General features: G+C 37.0%; 1 protein-coding gene across 1 annotated transcript in view; it reads right to left on the reverse strand.

Annotated features, from left to right (window-relative positions):
* The window catches only part of LOC308417012 (ligand-dependent nuclear receptor corepressor-like protein), a gene marked incomplete at both ends in the record, with an annotated part of 54194 nt that overhangs the window by 26028 nt on the left and 1280 nt on the right, over positions 1-26886 (reverse strand). The window lies entirely within an intron of this gene.

Here is a 26886-nt window from a genome sequence, read left to right on the forward strand (position 1 = left end):
TTTTATACAGAATCTCACTGTATAGTCCCGACCAGCTTGCCTCTGCTTCCTGAATGCTAGAATTAAGGGTATGTGCCACCACTCCTAGTTTACAGTTTTACTATTTCCCTACTAGAATTGAACTACTCTGTGATTAAACTTCACATTTCTACACAACTTGCAAGATCTTGGGTTTGATCCTGCTACTTTTTTGATCTGACCCCTCCAATTATCATTTTCATTTTACACAAACTATGCTCAGACTACACTGATTTACATCACCACACGTCAGTGCTTCCCACACCTTCTGAAATGGTTATATCCTTTGACTATTAAATTCTTTCTTCAATCTCCAATCTAGTTATTTATATCATACTCTTCTTACCTTACAAGGCCCAGTGCAAAGTTTAAAACATCCTCAATGTTGATTTTGTTCTTAGGGTTTCTATTGCTGTCTTAAACATCACGACCAAAAGTAACTTGGTGAAAAAAGAGGTTCATTTCACTAACACTTTCAAATCACCGTCTACCACTGAAGGAAAGGATGGAACTTGGAGGCAGAAATTGATGCAAAAGCCACTAAGGAACAGACTTGGTTTTCATGGTTTATCCAGCTCACATTCTTATACACTCTAGGACCAGCTGGCTAGGGCTGGCACTGCCCACAATGAGCTGGGCATTCCACATTAACACTAATCAAAAAAATGCCCCACAGACTTGCCCACAGGCCAATCTGATGGAAGTACTTTCTCTCAACTGAGATTCCTCAGAACAATAAACTACACTTTAAATTATTATTGGCATTTAATCCACTAGATTAAGAACAAAAAAATGAAGCTTATTATTCAGATCTTAGCATCAACCTGCCTAATTAAACTACAGTCCCTCAATAAGCTTTCAACAAATAAATGCATACATTAAATAAATGCAAATATATCCATTCACTCTAATACCTAAATCTTTGTATTTTTTTTTGAGTGTCTTAAGTTTTACAGTAAGATTTTACAATAGCAACTCTATTTCATGTATCTGGCATGAAGACTTGAAGTAGTAAATAGAACAGAAAGGGTAACTGATATCTAATGGAGAGAGGTGCCTATCTAGCCCAGGGCAACCTAGTCTCCCCATCTATAAATCAAAATCAGAAATGAAAAGTTTTTTTTTTAAATCAAAAACAGAACTGCTTTTTATATGATTTACTACTCTACATTATTTTATACAATAAATACATAATAAACCTAAAAACAAAATCAAGAAAAACAAAGCTCAATAAAAACAGTGCCATTAATACATTCAAGAGAAAAGACTATATCTTTAGCAGCTGGAACATTCCCAAAACAATTTTTATATAATTATATTTTATGTTTACATATAGAGCCATGAATAAGACTCCTATGTATTAAGTGACCAAAATATCAGATACTTAATAGCTAGGAGATAGGAATGGAGGTCTTTAGAAATTCAAGTGCAGTCCAGCCATTTGTTCTGTTAATATATGTTATATCTGACTTCAGTAATTATTCTTAGAAAGAAGCCATTTAAATGTAAATCTGAAGTTGATTAAGGGTGAGTCAATTACACTAGGAGCTGACAATCTATGGGTCTCAATCCCTTAGAGGACCTCAGTAATATAAGGTCAAAAAATGCATATGAATGCCATTTATATAGTAAAGTGTGCATGCATATATACATTAGCCCTTCCTCCCCTGCTCACTCAGGTCCCCCCCCCCCGTGTGTGTGTGCAGTAATTTTTCTTAACGTTAGCAGAAGTATAAATTGCAACATAACAGGGAGGCACAAGACAAAAAGGAGTTCTCATGCTTCTTGGGAAGTATTGGAGTTAACTAAAACAGAACTACAAGCCAATTATTTCCTTCATTTTAATGAAAATGGGAATCTATATGACTCAAAGTACAGAGCTAAATACTAAACTTTCACATTACTGGAAGAAAGAATGTCCATTTTTTAGTCCTAACATGGCTGGTAGGAGCCTTATACTGTTAAAGACTTCATTTAATTTTAGTATAACTCTAGGTATTTCAAAATAATTCATATACTCAACTCCATATTATTTGTAAGACAACTATATTCTTAAATTTTATAGCTTAAATATTTGTAAATTATCTAAGACAAAATCAGAAAGTATATTAGAAATACTGTATTTAAAGTATTTAACAACTAAAACAAAGGATTTGCATTTTGTATTCCTCTTTTGTTCCCTGTAACTTAAAAAGCAACTAAATAAAACAGTAATTATACAGCTGCATTATAGAAAAAATAGTATATATAGTTTTGGAAGGGGGGCAGAATAAGAGACCTACATAGGATAAAAGGACTCTCCAAGGTCCCTTTATGTCTGATGCAGGACTCTGCAACAGCTTCCATCCGTTGCTGGACGAAGTCCCTCCGGTCTCTCTGATGTTGATTATGCTAGGCTCCAGTCCCAGAACACACTATAGACTGGACAAATTGCAGGTTGCAGGTTGAAAGTTTTGTATCTGGGTTGGTGTCCCAATACCTCCATCTGAGGCCCTGCCTGGTTCAGACTCCATGTCCCCCATTACTAGGAGTCTTTGCTAGGGTTATTCTTAACCTACCGAATCTGACCTAGGTCCTCTGCATGTTATTGGGATTCCTAACAGTGGGAGCAGGGACTGTCTCTGACTCTTAGTTACTTGTGGGAAGGACCCCATTTCTCTTGTTGGGCTGTCTTGCCCAGCCTTGATGTAATTTTATTGTAGCATATTAGTGTTTAGTTAATGTCCCTGGGAGGCCTGCTCTTGTCTAGGAGATGGGGAGTTGATGGTTCTGAGAAAGAGGGAAGGGAGGGGAAACTGAAGTTGGGATGTAACATACGAGAGAATAATTTTTTTTAAGTAAATAGATACAGTTTTTAAAAAATAGCTAGGTGTGGTAGTGCACGCCTTTAATCCCAACACTTGGAAACAGAAGCAGGTAGATCTCTGTTGAGTTTGAGGACAGCCTGATCCATAGACAGATATAGACAGACACACAGACATGCACACAAGTAGTTTTGTATCATGTATATCCAGGTTCCATGAGGATGCCTGGTAGCCAGGAAGTCAGAAGGAATTGCTTTCCATTGATGGAGTTGTTTGGTTGCAAGTCACCATATGGGAGCTGGGAATACAACCCAGATCCTCTGCAGTGATCTTATCCACTAAGCCATTTCTCCAGCCACCTAAAAGTTGGATCTTTGTACAAACATGGTAGACAAACTCTTAGCCAAACTAACCAAAAGAGAAGAAAGACTCAAGTTAATAAAATTAAATATAAAAAGGAGGTATTATAATAGCAGTGAAATTCATAAAAATCACTATGCCTATGTGAATATATGTGCACCACATGCATACAAGGCCACAGAGGTCAGAAGGAGTCACATTCTAAGAGAATGGAGTTACTAGCAGCTTTGAGCTATCTGATGAGAGCGCTGAGAACCAAATTTAAACTCTCAATATAAGCAGTTTACTTTAACCACTAAGCCCAAAGCTACCTGATGCCAAAAAATAAAAATTGGAGAAAAGACAGAATCTTCAACAAATGGTGCTGGGAAAACTGGTGTCTACATATAAAAGAATAAAAATAGATCTTTCTTGCTCTCCAAAAATCAACTATAATTGTATAGAGAATTTCAATATAAGAACTGAAACTGCTAGAGGAAAAAGTAGGAAACACACATCAAATCACAGACATAGCAGGGCTGAAGAGATGAGGTCAATTCCCAGCAACTGCATGATAGCTCCCAACCATCTGTAATAGGAATCCAATGCCCCCTTCTGGTGTGTCTGAAGACAGAGCCAGTGTACTCATATACATACAATAAACTATTTTTTAAAAGGTAGACATGATGGTGCACACCTTTAATCTTTGATAAACGGAGGCAAGTGGGTCAATGCTGAGTTCAAGGTCTGCTTGGTTGTACATAATAAGTTGCAGGTCAGCTAAAGCTACACAGTGAGACCTTGCCTCAAAATAAATAAATAAACACACACACACACACACACACACACACACACACACACACACACACAAGCAAGCACTTTCCAAATATGACTGCTGAGGAAATAAGGTCAATAGTCAATAAATGGGCCTCAAAAAATCAAAAGGTTCTATACAACTAAGGAGTCTGTCAATACAGTAAAGAAGCAGCCATCAGAATGGGAGAAACTCTTGCCAGCTATGCATCTAACAGAGGATTAGTGTCTAGAATATAAAAGAAACTGCAGAAACTAAACAGCAAGAAAACAACCCAATCAAAAACTAGGCTATGGACCAGAACAGAGTTCTCAAAAAAATGCAAATGAACAAACATTTTATAGTGTTTGACATTATTAGTCATCAGAGGAAATACAAATTAAAACTATGAGATTCTACTTCACCATTCTCAGAACTGCTGTCATTAAAAAACAAATGACAATAAATGCTGAGGAAAACACATGAAAATGAGGGCTCTTAATTCAGTGTTTGCCAAGATGTAAATTGGTGCAATCACTACGAAAATCAGTGTTAGGGTTATCTCAAAAAGCTAAAATTATCAGCACTAAAAATGTTTTCTGATCTACCAGAAAACCAAAACGTGGTTCTTAACACCCAATGTTGAGCAGTTCACAATCATCCACCTGTAATTCTAGTTCCAGGGGATCCAACACCCTCCTGATCTCTGTGGGCACCCACACACAAGTGGCATATACTCACTGACACATAAACACAAATAAAAACAAATCAAGATTTTTAAAGACATTAAGTTGGGAGGGGAAGTACACTGAGAAGGAGGGATGAAGAAAGGGTGTTAGAAGGGTGAGAATGTGAAAAAGATACGTGTTCATTATATACACATAGCAGGACCAGTGAAGTGGCTCAGTGAGTGAAAGAGCTTGCTGTTGAGTTTGATTCTGGAACCCACAGGGTAGAAAGAACTAAGTTCCATGGATTGTCCTCTGGACTTCACATACCCACAGTGGCACCTGACCCATGCACACCCATTCACCCCATATCCCATCTACACAAATAAATATAAAATGAGAAAAACTGACTGAAACTTATACATGAATGTTCACAGAAATATTCATAAGTTGAAAGTAGAAACTCTCAAATGTCTATCAGATAAAAGATAACCTCACAATGCAATGTTATTCAGATTTAAGTCATAAGGATGAGGTCCTGTACCAAATAGAATCTAAGTCATCAGAAGAGAAACCTGGTAAAGTCCACACATGTAGCAACCTTGTTCTCTGCCATGCAAAGAAAAGACTGTGTAATAAACAATGAGGAAACAGAGTCCTCAACAGGAACTTACTTACACTGCTGAACTATGATCTTGGAACTGTGTGGAAATAAATACCTGTCCTTGAAACCACCCTGTCTGGGCTCTTTTGCTCAGGTAACCCAAACTGCCTAATTTACACAAAGGAAGTAGTGAAATACAACACAGCCTGGACAAACTTCTAAAAACACTGTGCTTAACCAGGAAGCCAGACATGGCAGACAGCATATCCTATCATCATTATCCCATTTATATGTAACATGCAAAACAGACAGATCCACACACAAAAAAGATGCTAGTGGATGCCAGGAAATTAAAATGGTAATGACTATAAAATAAGTATGGAATATCTTCTAGGAATGACAAAAATACCTTGCAAGTAGACAGTGGTAGCAAATGTGTACCACTGTGAATACAATAGAAGCCACTGGATTGTATAATTGAAAATTGTTCAATTGGTGAATTCCACACTATTTTTCAAAGAATTGGGAGTAAATATGGATAGAACCAATTAATAATTTCAGGTAGTTACATATAGAATAATAAATCTTCACAACATTCTGAAAAAGACAAAACTACAGTAATGAAGAACAGATCAGAAATTGCCAGAGGGTTATTAAAAAAAAAAAAAGGAAAAAGAATGCCTCTCAGTACACAAATGGAGGCAGGAGGATAAAGAGTTCCAGGCCAAACAGCTACAAAAACAAGACCTTTGGGGGGTGGGGGAGCATTGCTAGGCAAGGGTTCTATCACTGAGCTATAGCTCTGGTCCTTATGCTATTATATATCTTAACTTTGGTATACAAAATTTTATTTACATACAGTAAAATTCCTAGAACTATACACAAAGAGTTGAAGACTTTTCTGTATCTTAATTTTAAAAGTTAAACATTTCCTAAAAGATCCCTACTATTCAGGTCTATTCTGCACTACAAAAAAAAAAAAAAAAAAAATTCCTGACCAGTGTTACATCTTTTACATCATTCCCTGGTTATTTGTAAAGCATCTGCCTGCTGAGTTCTGTAGATTTTTCCAAATGTATCCCATTATCTAACCTCTTACCACTGATCTTCCCTCAATTCCTGTGTTTATTTGAGGTAGGTCATGAGTCCCAAGCTTACCTTACACTATACATGTACGAGAGGAAACTTTCTTTTCTGTAATATATGTAAACATTTAAAAATACTTTAATACAATCATATATGAAAGTGTTGAATAAGTGAGCCATATGATCAAGTATGGGAGAAAGACAGTTTCCTTTTTAGTGACTGTGTGCAACTAATCAACAGTTCTCTATTGAATTACATTTCCAGCCCAGACTTCACATTAACCTCTAAATTAAGCAATTCTACAATCCTTTAAGACATTATGTGGTGCACCTTAAATTCATAATACTTTCATTGCTTAAAATAATTAAGATAAAAGTTAAACTGAGCCAGCCAGATGGCTCAGGAGGACCCATATGATAGAAATAGAAAACCAACTACTTTTTCTTCAGGAAAACACCAAATGGCGGATGACACCGGTACAGGGGGAGGGTCCAGAGGACCTGGGAAGCCAGGATTAGGAGGCCTTGGTGGTTTTCACAGAGGATTCAGCAGTGGTCTTAGGGGCCGTGGCTGAGGGGCTCGTGGAGGTAAAGCTGAAGACAAGGAGTAGATCCCTGTCACCAAGTTGGGCTGGCTGGTTAAGGACATGAAGATCAAGTCCTTGAAGGAGATCTCCCTGCCATTATGGAGTCTGAGGTAATTGGATTTTTCCTGGGTGCATCTCTAAAGGATGAGGTTCTGAAAATCATGCCAGTGCAGAAGCAGACTCGGGCTGGTCAGCGAACCAGGTTCAAAGCTTTTGTCACTATTGGGGACTACAATGGTCACGTTGGTCTTGGTGTTAAGTGTTCCAAGGAGGTTGCAACTACCATCCAAGGGACCATCATCCTGGCCAAGATTTCCATTGTTCCTAGGCAGAAAGGCTATGACGGGAACAATTCTGGTAAGCCCTATACTGTCCCATGAAAGGCAACAGGCCACTGTGGCTCTGTGCTGGTGCATGCATCTCATTCCTGCCCCCAGAGGCACTGGCATTTTCTCTGCTCCTGTGCCCAAGAAGCTTCTGATGATGGCTGGTATAGATGACTGCTACACTTCAGCCAGAGGCTACACTGCCACCCTTGGCCACTTTGCCAAGGCCACCTTTGATGCCATCTCAAAGACCTACAGCTACCTGACCCCTGACCTCTGGAAAGAGACTGTGTTCACCAAGTCTCCTTATCAGGAATTCACTGATCATCTTGTGAAAACCCACACTAGAGTCTCTGTTCAGAGGACCCAGGCTACAGCTGTGGCTATAAGGGTTTTTATAAAAGAAAAATAAATTAAATAAGTCTGTTAAAAAAAAAAAAAGGAAGAAAGAAAACAGACTCCTACAGGTTGTCCTCTGATCTCAATGCCAGCTCTCTCCAAAAATAAACAAGCAAATAAATATTAATAAAGTAGTAAAAGCCAGAAAATATCTTAAGAATGGAAAGATAAAACAGAAAAAAAATTACAAAAGACAAATATGTGTCTTTATTCCCAGCATTCAGGAAGCAGAAGCAAGTTGATCTCAGACTTTGAGCCAGCCTGGTCTACAAAACATGTTCCGGAACAGAGAAACCCTATGTCAATGGATGGATGGATGGATGGATGGATGGATGGATGGATGGATGGATGGATGGATAGATAGAAACTGAAAGTAAACTAAGCAGATACTTTATAGCTTTTTATTAACATAAGCAGCTTATTATTTTAATATTATCAAAATAATAACTTCTGTTGCTTCTTATTTTGGGGATTGGGGGATCTTTCTACAATAACCCAGGCTGGCCTCAAACTGAATGATCCTGTTACTTTAGCCTCCTCCAGATCCTGGAAGTTCAGGTGTGTGCCACTATACTAAGCTCAAGTACTGATTTTTAAAACTACTAAAATGCCTATTAATCATAAGAACCTGTGTGTAGATGACAAAATAAGCTTTGGATCCATGCCAGACTTCTTACTCTATTTTTTACTTTAATAAAATCACAGGGCATGGGTGACAAGTAAAATAAAAATGCATATGATCTTGGGACCTAAGCACAGTCTGGCCCGAATTGTACTTAGATGAGAAGGAAAGTACCACTTAATAATGTTTTGACCTGATTTCTGAAATCGAACAATATGGGTTTGACTCTGAGCTTTGCTCTTTCTACATGTAGGATCTTAGGTAAGTTCTTTATTACTCTATGCTTCAAGTAAGACAAGTATGATTATAATAATATAAGTTTCTTATGAGGACTGAATAAATGGTCACCTGAACATTTAGGAGGAATAACCAACATGGAGTGGATGTTATACACACCTAGAGTAAAGGGGGAAAAAAAAAATCAAAACTAACTCTACCTACTAACAATCTTGGAGGACAGAGTGAAAACTCAAATGGTTCCCAAACAATGTGAGACACAATGAAGGGACACTTTTTAACCCCTTTGCTCATACCCTTGCTTCTTAAGTCATAAACTCGGTGGACACCTATATGCAAATACTTGTAACTTACCTCCTTTAAATGTTTAAATGCTACTAAGTTTTCCTCTTAAAAAATGACAACTTTGAATTTCCAACTGCTTAAACCAAAATCTTTAAAGTCTTCTTATTCTCCATATTATTCTCTAGGGAAACTGTTGAGTCCACACACCTCAACCTACCCAGTACATTCAGTTTTAACATTTTCTCTCTTTCTACAATGATGAACTCACCATGTATCTGCACCAATAGCCCTGGATCCCATTCCCCAGATTCTTGCTCTATTTTTCAAAACATCAGCTAATTCACAAAAACTCAAGCACGTTCTCCTACTAAAATACCTTTCAATGCTGACAACTTCACTCACAGTAAAAGTGAAGATCCCCAAAAGAGCCTACAGAGTTCTTCAAGTTAAAGTCTGAGGTCACCAAACACTCTAGCATAGTCCTCAAAAGTTTTGTATTTGGGGGTTCTTCAGATTAGAAATACAGAACTCAGTCACTAAAAGCCTATGTAAATATTCCAAAATCTAAACACTTCTGATCTCAAGCATTTCTGTATAGTTTTTACATGATCTGCCTGCTGTTACATTCTTAAGCTTAAATTAGGGCAGTGCTTTAGCCTATTTCATAAAATCAAGAAGCACATGATAGCTGGGTATAGAGGCACAGATCTACAACCCAGCAATAAAGGGAATGAGACAGGGAAGACCACAAGTTCAATGCCAAGCACCCTGCCACATCATCCCTAACCCCTACTTTTTAAGGTGTTATTATAAGAAGAAAAGTGAAGAAGTCGAGAGCTGGCTCAGTGGCTAAGGCCATGTACCACTCTTGCAAAGAGTTCACTTTCCAGCACCCATATCAGGTGGCTCATAACCACCTATATGTAACTGTCTTCATGAGCATTTATATTAAAAAATACAACCTACATATAAATAAACAATTAAAAATAAAGGTAAATCTTAAATAAAATCAAATATAGGGTGAAGAGATGGCTCAATGGTAAGAGCACTTGATGCTCTTGTAGAGGACCCGGGTTCAGTTACCAGCAGCCAGTTCTTAGAGTTACAGGCAATCCAATACTTTTTCTAGCTTCCTCAGGCATCACACGTGATACCATACATACATGCAGATGATACACTCATACATAAAATAAAAAGATCTCTAAAAAGTGCTATGAAGATTGAATTTTATCAATCTGATATGCTATTATATGTTGTATATATCATTTTCTTTAAAAATCTGAAAATTTCCAGCTAAATAAATCTTAAATTAAAAAGTGCTCCTGCTAGTCTAAGATTTATTTACTTATTTATATAAAAGTACACTGTAGTTGTCACCAGACACAGCAAAGGAGGGTATCAAATCTCACTACAGATGGTTGTGAGCCACCATGTGGTTGCTGGAATTTGAACCCAGAATCTCTGGAAGAGCAGTCAGTGCTCTGACTCTCTGAGTCATCTCCCCAGCCCGCAGAAGCACTCTTGATTGTTCCTTAGATGCTTCAAATTAGCTAGCAAAACAAGCAAAGATTTTTTTTAACCTTATGGTTTCAAATTCCTTAATTACTTAAGATTATATTATTATTTGTGTTGACTGGACTTTTTTGTCTTTCTTTTTAAGTTGCTTATTCATTTCCTTATCCATATGTACTAACAGACTATTAATCTCTTTGCTTTCTGAAGTTTAAGAATTCATTTAATATACAGCAAAAAAATGAGTATAGAATGTACGAAGGTAGAAAAATGAGAACCCAGATCTACTTACAGAATTAAAAGCAGTTAAGAAGACTATCCAGGTCAGTGCCAACTTTTAAATGTTGTATGAATGTTAGGGGCTATTATACTGATTACTTAGACATGCAGATAAATTAACTTAAAACAGTCAACAGTAATCTAAAATATTCTAGTAAGCTTAGATTGTATAAGATTAAGAGGATCTAATGAAGAATCTCTGACATAATGGCAGTGCCAAAGATGAGACAGAACAAAATTGGCAAGAACCACAAATAGTCTTTAATGATGATGCACACAAAAGTGACCAAAACTTCTTATAAAATTTGAGGATCTGCAAACATCTTACAAGATCTTTTATGCTGATCATTACTGAAAGATATCAACTTTTTTAAAGTATTATTTTATTTTATATACAGGAGTGTTTTTTCTGCATGTATATATGTGGGAGCTGGAAATTGAACCTGGGTTCTCTAGAAGAGTAACAAGTGCTCTAAGAGCTGAACATACCCTTCAGCACTCAAGATAACAAATTTCTAAGGGTCTTACAGCACAGGAGCTGCAGGTCTCTAGTAAATAGTCCTGGTTTTTCCAAGAATGGTGGTACGTGTCTTTAATCCCAGCACTTGGAAGGCAGAGGGGTGTAGACTGTTCTGAAGCTGTTTGTATTTTAATGTTAATTCTACTTCCACAAGAAGGGCGGCCTAGTCATCAGTGACTCCAACTGAAGCTTCTCGTTTTAATTAGTAAAATAAAGAAAAGCCAGTGACTGGGCAGGGTGAGGGAGATGGAGAGGGCCAAGAGGTCTGAGGAGGTCAGAGGACAGAGGGGGAAGGTCATGGCAACATGGATATTCCCAAGGACTAGCTAGACCCAGGTGGGATTGATTAGTGTTAAAAAGCTATGAATAGTAAGGATTTTACAGGTCTATAGTTCATATAGAAGTGCAGTTTGTATCTTTGTCTATTTGATGCAATCTTGTTGTGTAGAGGGTTTGTGGACCAAGAGTTGAATATATAGACCCGAGTGAAAAGCAACAGGCTGTAGAGTTGTATTTATGTGGGATTTTGGGGTACAGAAACACCCTGGGACAGAGGCGGAGAACAGGCGGTAGAAAACCGCTAGGGAAGGGAGTTGCATGGACAAGTTGGGCCATGGGCAGCTCAGACCAGGTGCCAGAAGCGTACACGGCTCCGTATCAGGGTAGGGCCTAAGGAGTGAGACCTGAGGGCCAGTAAAGAGATAAACCTATGTTTTATTTTTAATATTTACTGCAACAGGGAGAAAGTAGATTTCTATGACTTTAAGGTCAACCTGGTCTACATAGTGAGTTCCAGGCCAGCCAAAGCTACACAGTGAGACCTTGTCTCAACATAGCCTCCTCCAAATATTCCTAATCTGCCTGTCATGCTCACATCTAGTAAAGCACTTCACCCAGTCTTCCAGAATTAGGCAATAGCTTATGTCTTCTTGTCCACATCAAGAAAAGCTGAAATTTTATAAACCCACACGGACATCCATTAGGATCCTTTCAGTGGCTCCACTATGCTAGTCATTGCTTTCTCCACCTTTAACTCCAAAGGATGCTTTAGTCATTGTTTACTACAGAAATGTCAGGACAACTAATTTAAACTGAGTACAATAGTCAATTTCACAAACGTGTAGCAATTAGGACTAAAGTAACTTACCAGCTCAGTAAGTTGGGAGAAGTAATGAAAAGAAACATTTGAATGCTTAACTCCACCTTTCAAGTACAAGCAGACATTGTACTTGAAATATGGGCTGGGATATAGCTTAGTAAGTAGTACACCATGTGTTTGGTATATACCATGATATAGGCTCAATTCCCTGTATTTCAAAATAAATAAATTTATAAATTTTTAAAGTAAAAAGTACCACTTACTTGTGCAGGGTGTAACACACCTGGAATCTCAGCACAAAGCAGGCTGAGGTAATTAGTCCACATCTAAATCTTCTGTATCACTCTCAGTTATGGTTGCTTATCAAGGCAAAGATATATATATAAGAGGTAGCTACAGACTGCTCAACTTACAGAATAAAAGCTATAGAGTTAATGTAGGCCGTGCTCAGGTTTCTTATTGGTCAGAGGAACAGGCTCTATGTGGCAAGGACTACTTGGGTCCATCTGGAATTCAACTAGATGTTTAAAAATTGCACAAAGATATGAATTGAAACCATGATTTTTTCTATCTTGGTATCTGTGGAGTGTTGCAACTTGGGAAGGCTCAGAATTACACTTGTTGTTTATAAAGTATTACCCTATACTTGTTTATCTTCCCAGCCTACAGTACCTATATAAAGTATTGATTATGATACTCATAACCAAGATCAAAATCAACTACTATAGAAATCTCCTTAGGATAGGCCTAAATAAGATTATCTTTATAAAAATATACAAAACAAAAAAGCCACAGTAGTTCACAGATCCCCGTCTGCCCTTTACACTGAAGAGCAAATATCTTTTTAAAAAGATGTATGTTGTTTATTATTTAATGTAGATAAGTACACTGTAGCTGTCCTCAGACACACCAGAAGAAGGCATCAGAACCCATTACAGATGGTCGTGAGCCACCATGTGGTTGCTGGGAATTGAACTCAGGACCTCTGGAAGAGCAGCCAGTGCTCTTAACCACTGAGCCACCTCTCCACAAGTATCTTAATCCTCTAAGCACAACTGACCTTTTTTGGCACCTGTTTTTACATGAAAGCAAAAGTGTGGTTAAGTGCCTGCCTACATTTCTCAAGATATTATTACTCAGCTCTTTCTTCAGAATTATTGCTGGTGACAAGATGGAAGCTACCAATGCACCTGCTAATTCCAGAGTACAGTCTACAACAGCTCAACTTACAACTTCTGAAAAATGAAAACTTCTCAAAAGGCTTTAAATTAACTATGGAATGAAATTGATAATTGAGAAAGATAAAACTGTAACTCTCCCTGAATATTATATATTCCTAGAAAGTAATATGCCCTCTCTAAAAACTATGGTGATTTCATTCATGCCACTTGTCTAAGGGGAAATGCAAGGGCTTCTGAGCTTGGTTCCAATCTATTTTTACTTAAGTCATTATTGGAAAACAAAAGGGTCACCTAATTCATGTTTTCTAAGAAGACTGTTATAATAGGCTCTAAAGCAAACCAAATTATTGACTGATGCTATCAGACACAAAGCTTTGTCTTCCAACCCAAGATTTTCTTTCCCAGTAACTCGCAGAACTTCTGTTTGTAAGGTAAGGTGTATATAATATGTAGCATAAACTAGCCCTGAAACTCCAACCCTGTCTTAGTCTACCCAGACACAAATATCAGCTCTACAACACCAGGTTTGGTTCCAAAGTACTTCCAATGAGAGTAGAGCAAAAATAAACCACTGTTTATTTTTGCTCTACTCTCTTTATAGAATCTCTTTATAGATTCTAGCCACGTTTTTCATTGCCCTAATTCTTAGAAGACATAGGTACCTTAGCTCTAATAGAACAGAAGCTAAAGAGATGGCTCAGCAGTCAAGAGTACTTTCTGTTTTCAGAGAGGACCCTGGTTCAGTTTTAGCACCTATTTAGTGGCTCATAACCATCCAAAACTCTGATTCTAGAGAACCTAAAACCCTCCTTTTTTTTTTTACCTCTCTGTGCACCAGGATGTGCTATACACACACACACACACACACACACACACACACTCAAACACACATACTTGCAGACAAAACACACACACACACACAATTTAAAAATGACTGCAGAAAAACTAAAGGAAGGACAAAGAAATAATATTATTTTAGTGGATTAATTTACCTTTAGAAGGAAAAGCTAAAATAGGTATAATATTTGAAGACAGAACAATTTCAAATAGCACTTAATTGAAAATAGCTGAGATATGAATAGTCTGTAAGACTGGATTTATTCTTTATATGCAATGGGTTTACAGCATATGTAAGTGGCTTGGGGGAGTCTGAGGTAATTTTATCATGGTTATAAATGTTTTTTTTAACTGTTCCCACTTCTGGTACAAAACCAAAATTTAATGTTTATGAATTCAGGCACTGAAGTCAAGTCAGAATTTGGATTAAAGTAAGACACCCACCATTCATTAACTGAGACTTAATATTAAGCAGCATAGGTACGTCTAGTCTTCAATGAAACTTAGTTTCACGCATCTGAATGTCTGCTTAAGAAGGACTGAGACACTGAACTCTATCTATTCATACACTGTCTATGGAACAAGTACTTACTGAACACTCACTATACACCAGTTTTATTGTAAAGTAAAACCACAATGCTAAACAGAGCAAACAGATGTCCTTACATCAAAAAGCTTATCATATATAATCATATACTTATAAATACATAAAAACTTTGAGATTGGAGTACAGCTGTTAGAATGTGAATATGTCAAGCCCTAAATTCAATTTCCACCAACAAAACAAAACTTTAAAGAAACTATAAAAATGCTAAATACAAACTATATTTAGGAAAGTTTGGTTTAATACAAAGGGCCTCTGTACTACCTAAAACTATAACCTATTAAGAATTTAATGACTCTTAACTGACCACTGGGAGTTTATGCTTTTAAACCCAACACTCAGAAGACAGAGTTAGGTGGATCTCTTGAGTTTTGAGGTCAGCCTTGTCTATATGGCTAAATTCCATACCAGCCAGGGTTATATAGAGAGACCCTGTAATAAATATATCGATGAAGGATGAATGGATGGATGGAGAGAGACAGATAGATGGATAGAAATGGTTTTTTAAAGGTAACTATGTCTTATAACATATCATGTTGAAAAACTCAGTATTAAAGCTATGTATTCTAAATTAATATACTAAACTAATACACAGATCCAATAGTTTATTAAAATCCCAGTTGGCCACTTAGGTAACAAATATGATTGCGAAATTCATATGTAATACATACTATTTTTTAGGCAAATTTTACAAAGTAGCAATGCTGCAACATTTAAAATTCTAGTTTATATAAAGACTTTAAATAGAATAACAAAAAGATCAACCAGGTATTTTCTCGTAAAAACAGAAACAAAAGCAGCAAAAAGGGGTGGGAAAGCTCCATTTTTTTAAAAAGCCCAAAGGCATATGAAACTATCATTGGCAAAGGGAAAGTTAAAGTAAAACTTTAGCTCAGAAAACTTTTCACAATGTGTTTAATTAGGAAAAGGACCAATGAGAATGTAAGGTAGTAACATAACCTACTCAGAGAACTAAAGTGGAAAATTCTAGTTCCTACAAAGAACTATGAAAAACAGGCATCACCTCTTTCTCTCCTCTGACCCAGTAATTTCACATCTAGGTATTTACCCAAAGTTAGGATTACAGAGACTTGCACAGAAGTATTGAACGCAGTCTTATTTCCAACAGCATCTAACAACCCAATGATTTAGCAGCAGTAACATGGGTAAAGGGATAGAAGTATACAATGAAGCACTAGTCAACCGTTAAAAAAGGAACTAAGAAAGACAGGGTGGCTCTTGTTTATAATCCCAGCACTCTGTAGGTGAAGCACAAAACCAATCTCCAGAACAGGTGAATCTGTAAGAAGTAAAATTAGTAATTTCCAGCTGATGGGGTAGGAGGAAGAATAACTGTCCTAAAGTGTCTGTGGTGATATAGTTGCACAACTAAATTACTGCATACTTCAAATAGAACAGTTATATGACATATAAATTACAGTTCAAATCACTGAAGCAAAGTGAAATACTAACACAACACATGCAAACATTATGTTTAGCCCTTAATCTTAGCACTTGGGAGGCAGAAGCAGGCAGATCTTCAGAGTTCAAGGCCAGCCCCAGTGTGTAAAGCAACTTCTAGGACAACCAGGACTGCAAGGAGAAATAGAGCAAAGCCATTAAATTTAAATAAAAGAGGCCTTACATACCCAAATCTACAAGTTGTCTCATTTACATTATAGAAAAACCAAAATAAATCAGGATAGACTAATTGTTGTTGACAAGAGTCAATCACTGTAAGAACAGAGGCAGGGTTGGAAAAGGACATTAGGTAGCTGGGAATCAACTATCTTGTCTGGGGTGAAATAGGAATACATACAATCTGTTTCACAAAGTGAGTTTCAGGTTAACCAAGTCTACACAGTAAAACTCTATCTCAGATAGATAAGTTTTTAAAATCCTACAGAGTTTAGTCTTTTTAAATCATGTTTAAGTGCAATAAATAGTAAAACATATTTGAAAAATCAAGATCTCCTATTTATTCTGTAGCTTAAAAGCCTAGCTAGAAGAATATTTTTCTATTTGGTACCTTTTCCTTCTTCCTCCTCCCCCTACCCCTGTTTACTCAACTCCAATTTTTCTCAAAAATCTTCTGAATTTGTTTTTCTAAGCCCTACCCCGTAACACACACAGAGAGAATGTCTTGTCTCAGAACACTTGAAATGCCCTATTTCTCTTACTATAGTCTGTATAATATAGACAAAGTTTTTCTATCCCCTCAGTTACCATTCATTACCATATCCCTGTACACAGATGCTCATACAATATTTGGCTCAATGACTAAACTAAAACTCAATCTAACCAAATCATTTTCAAAACTAATGACCCTAAGGTAAACGATGAACTTTATTTAAGCACTCCTTAATGAATCAGTGTGTCTTTAGCTGCCAGAAACATTTGGTTGAGTATGAGTCACTAAGTTGGTACTTCCTTGTCAACCCGGGTCTCTAAATACAGTACTGACCTCCTCTTTCTGCTGGCTCTTTCTTAACTGGGAACATTTATTATTAATCCCTGCTGTAGATTTTTACTGTGAGCTTCTCCTGTAGTTTCTAGAGATCAGATATAAGAGAGTTAAATAATAGTGTTCAAGGTAGAGAAGAAAACAAATTTCCACAAAGAAGACACCCCACTTATTAGAACACACTAAATAAAAAGCAAAACTATCTAACAAAATCAGCTGCTTCTTTATTAATCATGTCAGGTAAACACATGGCCAAGCTTTCAGACACAGACTGAACAATGTGTTGCTTTGTAAACCCTCAACTCATGTTCTTCCTGCCTTGGCCTCCCTTAGTACTGAGACTACAGGCACGGTGGCCTAAAGGGACTACACAATGATTACCTTACTTTCTTGAAACTTATGGTTCAAAAAAAAAAAAAAAAAAAAAAAACCCCAACCTGGATGATCACATTCCTACAGTAGCACCAAGGGACCCAGCTTTCAGAATCTATCCTCCACTGATGAACTAGAGGGACAGTACCCAGGAGACTTAATTTTTTTTTTTTCTTTTCACGGTTTTTCTAAAGACAGGATCTCACCATATAACTCTGGTTGGTCTCAGGGGGTGGTAACAGGGGATAGTAACAGGCTTTTCACCACATTCATTTTTGGGTTTTGAACTGAAAAAGTATTACTAAAATTCTTAAAGTGTCAGTGTCAAACATGTACAAATGAAAACAACTTTGCCAAATTCATTATTACTAATCCAAGACAGAATCAAATATTTTCTTCTAGTGAACCTGGAAATTGGGGAGTGGGGTAGAAAGGCAGGGGCTGGTCTAGAACTCAGAAAGACCCATCTGCCTCTGCTTCTTGAATTTGGGATTAAGGGCTTGCAGCACCAAGCCCAGGGTGGGGATTGAGGACATTCTGCTACATCCCCAAACTCCATCTTTCCAATAAAGCCTTAAGTTCCTTTAAAGTGAATTCATACACCACAGAGTTTTAAATTACTTTGGTAGCTACCAAAAAAAAAAAAAAAAAAAAAAAAAAAAAAAAAAAAAAAAAAGCCCCACTTTTAAGCTGGCATGGTACAGGAGGAATACAAATTTGTGTTCCAAAGCAAAACACTGTTATCAAGAAACAAACATATATACATGTATAAATTAAAAACTTGAATATATCATAAGATGCGTTGGTTTTTAAAGTTCAGTCAGCCTTAAAGATATTAACCAACTCTCTGCAGAAAATGAACATAAACCAAGAAATATTATTTAAGCTGCCCTTAGGTTTTTTTGCTCAGTCTCACCAAAATACTAACTAGCATCTCAACAACCAAATGCCTAGACACACATCCTTTTTCTTCTACACTCTGGCTTTTGGCTCACACTTACTGTAGGGATCTCATTTTGTGTCAATGATGGTTCACAAGAAGCTATACTCTTTTGGAGTCAAAGTCTAAGAACTAACATCAGTTAAACTGTAACTTAAACTCTAAAGTGTAGGGTTTAATAAATACAACCGATTAATCACATTACTATGGGAGGGAAAATTTTAATCCAATATTCTATGTTTGGAAACATCAAACCTATAAATTGCAAAGGCTCTGAAAATTTCCATAAAAGACTTAAAAATTAAAAAAAAAAGAATAAACTTTGTCAATATCTTATTCCAAACAAATGGACTTTGAAGGAAATTAAAACTGGCTAGGGATACAGGTTCGGTGTAGAGTGCCCATTTGGTATGCATCAAATGACCCTTTATGAACAGTGGAAAAGTGCCTTGACAAGCCAAGCCACCAAAACTTGATGGAAAAACAGCTCCATTTGTAATTACAGAAGCTAGAATAGAACCTGGAGATGGGGGTGCCAAGGGCATGCTCCCTCTCCTCCTCTCTAGTTTGCAGTGGTTGCCAGCAAACCTCGGCATCCTGGGGACTGTGCAGTCTAATTCCACTTCAGTCTATCTATCTTCTCTCTCTGTCCAAATTCCCGTCTTTTTAAAAAAGACATCAATAGTAATTTTAATATGAGAGTCAGCCCTAACCAAGCATGTCCTCATCTTAACTGAATCAGAATTACAGATGAGAAATCCAAACAGGCCACACCTCTCAGTGCTAGGGTAGGACAACAGCTGTGAAGGAGCTGCAATCCCAGCAGAGTATGCTCCAAATCCATCAAGAAAACTGGAGTCACATTTAAACTTATCTATAGATTTCTGCCTACTATACCCATTTCTTTCTTAAGAAATAACACCTATTTTGTCTTAAAAACTAATTTTGTGACCATTCCCAAACTTGTAGAATACCCTCCAGCCTCTGCTTCCTTCAAAGGCTTCTTCTGCTGGATCTTTAAATATGTGTCACTGACACATATAAACATACATACATACACATGAGCATACATATGCACACTCACGTGTTCTCGAGTGCGCACGCACTCTCTCAATAAAATAGTTACTTTAACACTTTAAACGTAAGTCAGTTTCTTAATGATGTAAACCCAAAAAATAGAAGTTTACTTTATATACACAATAAGGAGCTGGAGAGACAGCTCAGTAATTAAGAGCTGGCAGCCCTTCAACATGACCTGGGTTCAATTTCCAGCACCCACATAGAAGCTCAGAGCCAACTGTAACAGTTCCAGGGGATCAGACACCCTCTTCTGGCCCCTTTGGGTACCACACACAACTGGTGTACAGATATACATGCAAGCACAATACATAAAATGACAAAATGAATCAATTACTACGTACCATCAGTGTTAATAAAAACCTGCTTTTGGACCAGCCAGATAGCAGGAAAAGTCACTTGTGGGGTAGCCTGGCACTCTGAGTTCAATTCTAGAAAATGTAAAGGTTGAAAGAGAACCAATTCTATCACACTGTCCTCTGACCTCCACACAAATACCCTGACAAGCATAGATTCCCAATATGCAATAATTTTTTTAAGTTTTAAATTAATTTTTACTTTATGTATATGGTTGTTTTGCCTGCACATGTATCTGTGTACCACTTTTATTACCTTTACGGGGGGGTGGGGAGGACACCAGATATAGTGTTTTTATATGAGGAAAGCACTGGTCAAATTAAAGCAGCAGGATCATGAGTTCAAGGCCAGACTGGGCTAGATAGAAAAATGTTGCCTCAAAAATACAAGTAAAAGCAATTAGTTTCAAACAGCAATCAAAACAAGTTAATTAAAAAGAATGCTTCAAAAAGTTTAGTTCTATTTTACTTATATCTGAGATGTCAAGTTTCAGATAATTCTAATATTAAAATATTAGCCAAGGGGCTGAAGAGATGGGTCAGCAGTTAAGAACATGGCTTTTTCTTCCAAAGAACCTAGGTTCAATTCCCAGCACCCACATGGCAGCTTATTTACTTTTATGCATATGAGAATGCCTGGCCTCAAGACCTACCTGGTAGTCTCAGAGAATAGAAGAGGTCATTAAATTTCCCTGGGGCAAAAGTTACAAGTGGTTGTAAGCCACCATGTGGGTGCTGGGAACCAAATCCATGCTCTCTGAAGAGCAACAAGATACTCGTAACTTTTAACCATACCAAAGAACAAAACATTGTTCCAGCAGCAAACAATTTTTTAATATTTGCCTTTACCTTCCAACATTTATAAATAAAAACAATGAAATGTTTAAGTTTTGTAAAAAGTAGAAATGTCCACACAATGGCGCACACCCTGGTACTTGGAAACAAAGGCAACCAGATCTCAGTGAGTTCAAGGCAAGACCCTGTCTCAAAAAGCAAAACAGTGAGTAAAAGCAAAGAAATGTGTTATTGTAGGTAGAGAATGGTGTTAAAAATGGATTTTCTGATACTTCTTCATTCCTATGTTAAATTTTAAGCTGTTAAAAAAAAAGCTTAGATAAGGGGCTGGAGAGATGGCTCAAAGGTTAAGAGCCCTGACTGCTCTTCCAGAGGTCCTGAGTTCAATTCCCAAGAACCACATGGTGGCTCACAACTATCTGGAATGTGTTCTGATGCTCTCTTCTGGTGTGTCTAAAGACAGCTACAGAGTACTCATATATAAAATAAATAAATCTTTAAAAAAAAAGCTGAGATAGCCTGGCTTATAATGATCTTCAGTCTCTGGTATTTATGTATGGTTTAAGAGCTGTGAGACAGACTGCTTTGCTGCTATGCTGGAGTGATCCTGTAACAGTCTCTGTACAACTATAAGGTAAACTGCAATGTTTTCTCTTTAGCATGAAATGACAACTGCACTGTTAATTTCTGATTTCCCATCACCAAAATTTAAAATGTCAGTCTAAACACACTGGTTATATCCATTCCCTTCAACAATCCCTTAGACCTATCTACTCCCACAATTAAAAAATGCCTATTACACAAAACTGGCTCCTTCTGTTACTCTGAATTTTAAGAATTTTACAATGATTTCATACACAAATTCATCATTAGAAGCACTTAAAAATAATACTGGTTTTATGCCTGTAATTTCCTGACTTCAATTTCAGAAAAAAATGATTAATCTACTCAAGTAATTCTCTTCAACAAAATAGATGAAATGTGAAACAAAGAAAATAAAAACAAGACAAAAATCATTAGAAGCTGTCAATCACTGCTATCTGGCTTTTCTAACTTGCTCCACACAACCCATTAAACAGAGGATCTAGACTGTAACTCTGCTGCATACCTCATCCGATGCTTGACTCCACCTTTAATGCCTGTCTATGAGCTGAGCACGTGGGCTGAGGGTTCCCTGCTAAAATCCCAGCACTGTGAGGGTAAGACAGGGTAAGACAGGAAGACTGCTAGGAGCCCAGAAACTGCTGTGCTACATACATGAGACAAGGTCTCCTATGTCTATGTAGCACAACAGAACATTTCCCTTGGCACTTCAGAGCATATCAAACCTACCTAATTAAAACATCAGAGAAACTGGGGGCTGAAGAGATAACAGCTCAGAGGTTGAGAACACTGGCTGTTATTCCAAAGAACCTGGATTTGTACCCTCTTCTCCTTTCTATGGGCATTGTACACACATGATACAGACATATATGCAGGTAAAACACTTCTACCCATACAATAAAAGTAATTTTTTTTCTAGTCAGAGAAATTAAGTTATAACAAAATTTAAAATCCCATAAGAACAGTTTAGCAGGAAAAAAAATAATCATAATTTCCCATAAACTATTGAAATGGGTTTCTGGTTTCATAAAATAAAGGTAAAAGCATCTTAAAATTTTAAAGCATGAGCCAGGCCTGGTAGGTAGATCTTTAATCCTTATATTAGGGAGGTAGGCAGAAGTTGGATCTCTATGAGATCCAGGCCAGCCGGATCTACACACACACACACACACAAAAAACCCCTATCTTAAAAAAGAAAGAAAAGAACAAGGGGGGATACTAACTAGAATATTAAGACAAAATTTTATGACAACACTTTTCTATCAAAACTCAAGAATAAAACAATTCTGAGTAATATGACTGAGTAATGTGGCATGTCATATTGTCTGTGGTGTTTTAATGTTTAAAAAGCACGGAGGGCTGGAGATGGCTCAGCAGTTAGCAGCACTGGCTGCTCTTCCAAAGGACAATGCTCATTCCTAGCACCCACATGGCAGCTCACAACTACCTGTAATTCCAGGGGCTCCAACACTTACACAAACAAACATGCAAGCAAACCACCAATGTACATAAAATAGAAATAAATCACTGGAAAAAAAGGAAGGGCTTTAGAAGACAAAGATGGCAAGATGTACCTGTATGTTTTAAAATGTCAGAAAGTACAGTCATTTTACAGACTCATGGGAAAACATTTAAGCAACCCTTTATTGACAACTTCATCTCACTGTGCACTCCTCTGCTGTGCCCACTCTTCCTTTTACAAGACATGGTTAACTTTCACTGCATTATATCTGTTTCCATGCTAACCTGTAATTCTGAGAAAAAATTACTTATAAGACATATACTAACCTGGGCCTAATATTCAGAATTCATAAGAACTCTTACAAGTCATAATAACAACCAAACTGCAAAGTGAGTAACAGATGTAAACAAACTTTTTTCCAAAGACAGACAAGTGGTCAACAAACAAAAGATGTCTAATATCATCCAGGCATTAACTAAATGCACAAAACCAGACAATTAAAAAACTGTTATGGGCACTTAGGAAAATGTTGGAACATTTAAAGAATAATGGTAGCAGGAATGTAAAGTATCCCAAACACTCTGAAACATGGTAAACTCAAAAAGTTAAAGCATAGTCACCCAATGAGCCATCAATTCCACCTATGGACAAACTCAAGAAAACTAAAAATGCATATTCACAGAAAATCCTGTGTACACATTCTCATAGTACCATAACTGTAATAGCAAAAAACAAAAACAAAATATGCCAAATGTCCACACAAAATGTAGACTGTCCTTAAAAGATAGTATTATTGTTTAGTCATAAAAGGAATACAACTGTGGATGCAGTTACAACCTGGATGAAACTTAAAAGCTCTAAGGTATATAAAAGAAGTCAAAAAGGCCATAAGAGAACATGGTTTCAACTGTAAGAAACATGACTAGACAAACCCACAGAAACAGAAAACAGATTAGAAGCTGCCAAAAGGTAAGCCAAAGAAAAGTTGGGATGATGCCTATGAGCATGGAGTTTCTTTATGGAAATAAAAATATTCTGGAATCAACAGTGGTATGTACACAACTTTGTGAATCATTAGAAAGTGGAAACTGTAAATTTCAAAGGTGAATTTTGTTATGCATGGTAGCACATACCAAGAAGCCTGGCTCCCTGGAGATAGAGGCAGGAAAATTAGGACTTAGGGGGATACAGACTTTAAGACCAGCCTGGATTATAGGAGATCCTGTCTTGATAGATAGATAGATAGATAGATAGATAGATAGATAGATAGATAGATAGATAGAGAACTTTATTACTCGGAATTTCTATTTCAATTTAAAATCTCAGGACATGGACTTAGGGTGCTTTCCTATGTAAAGAGTCAACAAATGAAAATGAGCTAATTTATAATGGAATTTATAATGGAATCATGCCCAAAGCAATGTGCAAGTACACAATGGGAGGGGGGTGCTGTGTGTGTGTGTGTGTGTGTGTGTTTGTTGTGCTATTTACAGACAAAGTAAAAGAAGTATAGGGGGGGCTGGAGAGATGGCTCAGTGGTTAAGAGCACTTCCTGTTCTTCCAGAGGTCCTGAGTTCAATTCTCAGCAACCACATAGTGGCTCACAACCACCTGTACTGAGATCAGATGCCAATGATGTGTGTGTGTCTGAAGACAGCTACAGTGTACTCATATACATAAAATAAACAATTTTTAAAATGATGTATAGGAATGATAAGAGTTGAACGTGAAAGTAAATAAATACACAAATAAAAAGGTAGGTGTGGTGGCACATGACCCTAATCATGGCACTTGGAAAATGGAAGCAAAGAGAATCAGAAATTTGCTTTGGCAACACAGTGAATCTGAAACTAGCCTAGGTTACACAAAAACCTGTCTCATAACAAAAATAACAGCTTTAGGGCTAGGTGTGGCCAGCCATGCCTTTAATTCCAGTACTCTGGAATCAGGCAGCAGGTGAGTCTCCCCAGGACACTAAGACCTAAATAGTGAAACCCCGACTCAAAAAAAAAAAAAAAAAAAAAAAAAAAGGGCAGGGTCTTACTCTTAACACCAGACTGTCCTCAATCTGAGAGAGCCATCTGATTGCCTCTGCTTCCTAAGGCCTAAGTGCTAAGATTACAGGCAAGTACAGCTCAAGAAATTCCGAGTAGTCCCCCCTCAATTTTTGTGCACAATGTCTGGGTTTTTAAAGGCAGTTTGCTGAATACATACTTAAGTAAATTTATCATTTACTTTTGCCCTTTATTCTTAGTAACAGCACTAAACTCCAAGTGCTAAGGGACTGGACAGGTACTCGCTCAAAAGTGCCCAGAGACATGAAATAATCAATTCTCGCTATTAGAACACTCAAGGCCATCCTGTTTAGCTCATTAAGTTTAAAAACTGGCATTATCAAATATTTCTAGAGTTGTAGCCATAAACACATTTGACAGAATCACAGTTTCTTGAAATACCTTTTCTTGAGTCAAAGAGATTTATTTTGGTGTTTTTTTTTGTTTTGTTTTGTTTTTTTTTGTTTTTTTAGCCAAACTAGAACTAGCTAAAATCACACCTTTTCTCATATAGGAAGAGCTTGAGAATACAGTAAGGTTAAAGGGCAGCCAAGCAATAGGCAGTGTCTCATCAGTCAGAGGGAAGGATTGTCTGGAACCTGGATGAACTCCCTCAACAACCACCAAAGTAAACAAACATCCACTCCCCAATTCATTGTCTGAACTCACTGTAGGGTCTGTGCTAAGCCTAAGTGCTCAAAATGGTTTGGGTTTCCAGTAGCTGGGATTTCAGGTTTTTAGATTATGGATGCTCAGTCAGTGAAATCCTTGCAAACATTCCAAAATTTCAAAAGCACAGAAATCTCAAGCACTTTGAAGAGATACTCTATCTGTACTGACTCAACTAAACTTACTACTGACTCGGCCGGTATCTTGTCTTCCAGACACACTGCCCCTTACTCCCTCTTTGCCAAAAACAATAAAAAGAGAAAATAAATCCTGGACATGACTGAAACTTCATTTTTTAACCCAAGAATGCTATAAATTAAGTTTCACTTAGAAACCAAACACCCCTAAAATATTAAGATAATCAACCAAGAGAATCGGAAAATTATCTGCACAGAACCAATCCTAGAAAAATAATAAGAATGGCATCTGACAGCAAACAGCATAGCTCCTTTTAAACTATCATCTGGCAGCCTTTGTAACACAGATCTCATAGCACCACTTACAACACTCCCCTCAGAGAACAAAATTACATGCAACAAAAGAGAAAGAATGATGCCCAATTGACTTTAGCTGAGCAATTATCAATAAGTATTAGTACTTAAAATACCCTCTGTAGTTGGGATTCTAACAGCTCCCGAATATCACCTAAAAATGGAAATCTGGAATTCCACATATACTCTCAGAAAAAATCAATCACCAACTCAAAAACATTCTCCAAAAAATTCATCTGACTTTGAGAGTCAACTAATGCGTTTGCAGGAGAATTTTTATTAGGCACAAAACAAAACATCTTGCCCAGAAGCAGTTATCAACCACAAATACAATTAATGAAAAGAAAGGGGAGGTCACAGAACACAAGGATTTTAAAGCAAACAGCATAGGAATACTCATTGAAATAATTTTAAACAAAAGCTGTATCCACATAGGAAATTTACAGGGTTGCATTTCTCAACTCCACAGTATTTTAAACACTGAAATGCCCCCATACAATCACTAAGAGTTAAAAAAAAAAAAAAACTACAAAAAAAAAAAGAAAAAACCTTCTAGTTTCCATCTTTTGTATTAACTAAGAATCCAGAAAACACCTCAATTTGCTGTTTCTCAAAACCTGCCTTGTATACTTTTACTTGAGGATGACAAATAGCATAATTCCTAAGTGCTTAAGCCCATGTCACATTGTAACAAATGTGTGACAGGTCGTGAAAAACAAAACAAGCAGAAAGAGAAGAGAGCAAAGACAGCTAGAGCCAAAAAAAAAAAAAAAAAAAAAAAAAAAAAAAAAAAAAAAACCTGCT

The sequence above is a fragment of the Micromys minutus genome (assembly GCF_963924665.1).
Source record: "Micromys minutus genome assembly, chromosome: 2".
NCBI classification, from domain to species: domain Eukaryota; kingdom Metazoa; phylum Chordata; class Mammalia; order Rodentia; family Muridae; genus Micromys; species Micromys minutus.